The 4,802-nt window shown below is 41.3% G+C and overlaps 1 pseudogene; it reads right to left on the bottom strand.

The window, feature by feature from the left end:
• Positions 1-3,103: 3,103 nt before the first annotated feature.
• LOC120094868 (U6 spliceosomal RNA) lies at positions 3,104-3,196 on the bottom strand (annotated as a pseudogene).
• Between the last annotated feature and the right edge of the window lie 1,606 nt (positions 3,197-4,802).

Genomic DNA, 4,802 nt, shown 5'->3' with positions numbered 1-4,802 from the left:
GTGGCAAAAAATTGTGGCAAGAATGTGGGGAAGGAGGAACTCCCTATTCACTGTTGGTGAGAACGGAAACTGGTGCAGCCACTACAGAAATCAGGATGGAGGTCATTTAAAAAAGAAGAACTAGAAGTAGAACTACGAGAGCCCAGCACTCCAGGGCACATATCCTAAGGACTCTGCATTGTATGACAGGGATTTTGCTCGACAGTGTTCATTGCTGCCCTATCCACAAAGGCCAGGGATTGGACTCAGTCATATGTCTGTCCGTTGATGACAGATAATGAGAAGGTGGCTGGCGTTTTCACAGTGGAGTTGTACTCATCTGTAAAGACAAGTGAAATGATTAAATTTATGGGTAAAAGAATGAACTGAATGAAAACTCTACCAAGCAGGTAACTCAGCCTGAGCAGGACAAACACTGTACTTTCTCTCTCATGTATCAGTCTTAGCTTCGAATCTTTAGATTGACAGCTTCAAATCTTTAGATTGACATGACTAACTTGGAATAGCTAGAGAAGACAGGAAGCTAGGACACACAGTTTGGAGCTGGGGAATGATTCAAGGGAGGGGAAATAGCACAACATATGTGATATAGAAACAGAGGAAAATATGAGAGTGAAGAGTTTAATCAGGGCTAAGGGTAGAGGGATGGGGATGGGGGCAGGGAAGGAGTATTAACTAAAATGAAGGGAATGTCAAACAGACACATGGAACCCTCCAACTACAAAATACAGAAGGCAGAAAAATGGAGGCTTTATGGTCAATTAATGCTGCTTTTAACAGCCATGAGTGATAACAAAATCCCAAGGTCAGATATGAGACCTCTCTCTATGGGTTGTTGGTCAGGGAGGCCACAGAGGGTCTCATCGTAATACAAGATCTTAGCTCTTTTGACTGGTTAGTTAGCCATGGATGTGGGTTTGTGATTATCAAATCAACCTGTTTATAGGATCTCAAGGACAACTGCCCAGATGAACATTTCCTGATATTTAAAACCATAATGATTTTTGGCATCAGGAAATTTCTAGTTGACTCGATGTATGATAATATTAGTCATATCATTAGAATAATTATTTTAGGGGTTGGGGATTTAGCTCAGTGGTAGAGCACTTGCCTAGCAAGTGCAAGGCCCTGGGTTCGGTCCTCAGCTCCAAAAAAAAAAAAAGTTAATAGAATAATTATTTTAGAGTGTAGGATCATATCTTAGTCTTTCTTTTTTTAGACTGACTTTTAAAAAAGTTGTTAATTAGGGCTGGAGAGATGGCCCAGAGGTTAAGAGCACTGTCTGCTCTTCCAGAGATCCTGAGTTCAATTCCCAGCAACCACAGGGTGGCTTATAACCATCTATAATGAGATCTGGTGCCCTCTTCTGGCCTGCAGTCATGAATGCAGGCAGAACGATATATACATAAACAAGCAAACAAACAAACAGTGTTAATTATATGTATGTGTGTTAGTTACGGGTATGGGCACATGAGTATGAGTCCCTGTGGCAGCCGGGGCATTGGATCTCCTGGGGCTTGAGTTCCAGGTGGCTGAGGTTCCCCTGAAGTGGGTAATAGGAACTAGACTCTTGTCCTCTGCAAGAGCAGTATGTGCAGTTAAGCTCAGATCCAAATCTTCAGCCTCAAACCCCTTCTTATTTTATATATATACATTCAACCATAAAATTGTGAGTCTAGATGAATATGATTTCTAATTGATACATTTGTGTGTACCCATGCATGTACATGTGCATGTGTATGTCTGGGTTGCCATACACATTCTGGGCAGCTGCTCTACCACCGAGTTATATCCCCAGCACTCCAGTTCTACTGTGTGTTCTATCATCCCCAGGAATTGATCACAGTACATTTAATTCTTTGTCACTTTAGCCACCACGGTACAGTTAGAAGCATGCAAGTTCATACTGGTCCTGCAATAAGTAACAATGTCCATTGGTACAAAAGACTGAAAGGTAAAAATGTATCTTTACAGAGAGCACAATTTGCAGGGATGCAGCTCTGCACTTGGGATAAAGGACCCTTTGGGAGGACCTGTTGCAGAGGGTAGTTGAATCCCCAGGGACCCTGGCTATCCAAAATGCTCCACTTTGTATTTGCATGATTAAAGAACACAATGTGTGCATTTCTTTAAAAAAAAAAAAGGTTTCATGAGGCTTCTATGCAAGGTGGAAAATGCTTGCCTTTCAGAATTCCTGAAGTGAGGCACAGCCCAGCTTCAGTCTTTAGGCACTTACTAACACTCCATTAGCCAGAATAGCAGTGCCCCTGGAATATGGCCATAATCTGACCAATGTGTTCAGTTTCTTAGAGCACTGTGCACATGAATTTCTTCTTTAAAAAGCATCCGTGCATGATTTGTGCACTATGCTATTATTCCCATAAAGTGTCCTCAAAGTTAGCTATACCCTAAAATGTGTACCTGATAATACTACTATGCATGAAAAAGGGATTTGTAGATATGATTAAAGGAAGGATTTTGATATTGACAGAGTATCCTGAGTTAACTGGGTGGGTTCTAAATATGACTCTGAGTGTCCTAGAGTCAGGCAGGACAATTGAGAGAGAAGGAAGTCTGAGGAAAACACAGGATGCAACACAATTGGCTTCGAAGATGGAGGAGGGTACCACAAGCCCAGGAACCAAAGGGCTGACATTTATTTTATTTTATTTTATTCTATTTTTCACTGTTTTGCAATGTTGGAGATTGAACTCAGGACCTTACAACTCTTTCTTTTTTATTTCATTTACTTTTTATTTAAAGAAAAACAAAACTAGTAACAGTTATGAAAAATATCCAAATTTATTATACTAGCCACAAAAATAAAACGCTAAACCTGATTAGGTTAAAAAGTATAACAACTATGCAATTTGTGAATTTAGCACCTTAAACATTAATTATATGGAGTATTCATTAACTCTGTCCATATTTTCTATTTCAATAGCTGTCTATTTTATTTTGCATCTGATTATATTTAGTGAAGTAATTATCTATTCTTTTTACCTAAATTACCTTTTAGCTATTACTATGAAAATATTTTTTTGGTTTGTTTGTTTATTTTTTTCTTTACTTTTTTATTAAATTGGGTATTTCTTATTTACATAAAAATATGGAACGCTTCACGAATTTTCATGTCATCCATGAAAATTTCTCTGCATCGTTCCAATTTTAGTATATGTGCTGCCGAAGCGAGCACAGGACCTTACATCTCTTAAGCAAGCCCTCTAGCCTGACTCCAGCTTCAGACACTTACCTAGACAAACGATTGTTCCTAACGACCCCAGGGAAAGCAGGGCACTGCTAAGGATTTCATCTAGAGAACTCTTTGGGAATAATAATAATGTGTGCAGTTAAATCTGTAACCGAACAGCACTGGTCTGGTTGGAAGCCAATAAAGTGCTATGTGGACCCAAGTGCCATTGTCACCTATGCTCCTTCTGATGCAGTGTGTAGGCTGGTCTCAAATCTGCCGTGTGAAAAGGAAGACCTTGAACTTCTGTTTGTTTGTTTGTTTATTCATTTATTTTTAGACAGGGTTTCTTTATGTAGCCTCGGCTATCCTAGATCTGTAGATCATGCTGGTCTCACACTCACAGAGATCCACCTGCCCCTGCCTCTGGAGGGCTGGGATTAAAGGCATTCGCCATCACTGCCCAGCTAACCTTGGGAACGCCCGATCTTCTATCGTTACCCCCTAAATACAGAGATTACAGGTGTTCTACAGCACACTGGCTTTCACCTGGTGCTAAAGATGGCAACCAGGGTTTCGTGCACGAAGAGTTAAAAAGCAAACTCTCCAGCTGAGCCCCAGCCCCCAGCTGTCTTCTTTGAATATTTGTCTTCCTGGAGCTTCCAGGCTAGAAGAATATCCCTCTGAACACATTCGTCATGATCCGTCTATTTGTAACCTCTGTTCTTGGTCCCTTGCTGCAGAATATAAACTCGTGTTCATCTGTTCAGGTCGACGTTTGACTCGTCTTAGTCCCCCCCACCCCCCAGGTGATTTTCTTTATCCAGTGGTCAGTGCAGACTGCAGTTGAATACCCTCTTTAATGACAGCCCGCAATGCAGGCTGGGAAATATCTGACTCACCCGTGTGGTAGGTTCTGAAAGGCGGCAGTAAGGAAGTTGTTTCAGTTTGAGTGCTGAATGCCTCTGTGTGGGAGACGATGAAAAGCATCTTGGGACCCAATGTTGGCTTCTCACCATCTGCCTGAAATAGGCCATTTCTTACAGTAACCTCAGGGGAAGGAAGCGGGTGTTTGTAGAGCTCTCCTTCCACAAATGTAAACCAAGATGCCTGACCTACATTGTGGGCCTCCAAAATGACCTTCACTGTAGTCATAGAAGTTCAAGGTTAAAATAAATTATAAATACTGCATGGTAACAATACTTAAGACATGGAGTGCCTGGAATCTGTGGCTTCATTCACCTTTGACCTTTCCCACGAAGTATGATTAGGCAACAGGGTTGAGTGGGTAGTTGTGTGGCTGTGTGGGCAGCTGTTTCACATCTTTGGGACTCTCTGCCTCTTGTGCTTGCAGGGCTTTTCACTCTCTGGTTGGATCTTAATACCGGCAAAAGAGACCATCTACCAAGTATTGTGATTTGTGGGACTCTGGCAAGAAATGCTGCCAGCCAAATTAATTTTTGTTCTCTGCTGAAATGTTCTCTTTGAAGCATCATTTTGGATGAGTATTGAAAGATTGACTTTTCTAGGAAGTAACTCCTCACCCAGGAAAGGGAGTTTTAATTTTCTAGCCCTTCTTTAGAAACTTTGCTCTTAGGGCTGGAGAGACAGC

This window comes from Rattus norvegicus, chromosome 9 (genome assembly GCF_036323735.1).
Source record: "Rattus norvegicus strain BN/NHsdMcwi chromosome 9, GRCr8, whole genome shotgun sequence".
Taxonomy (NCBI): Eukaryota; Metazoa; Chordata; class Mammalia; order Rodentia; family Muridae; genus Rattus; species Rattus norvegicus.
The sequence above is the reverse complement of the archived record's forward strand: the minus strand, read 5'-3'. Positions and strand labels throughout refer to the sequence as shown.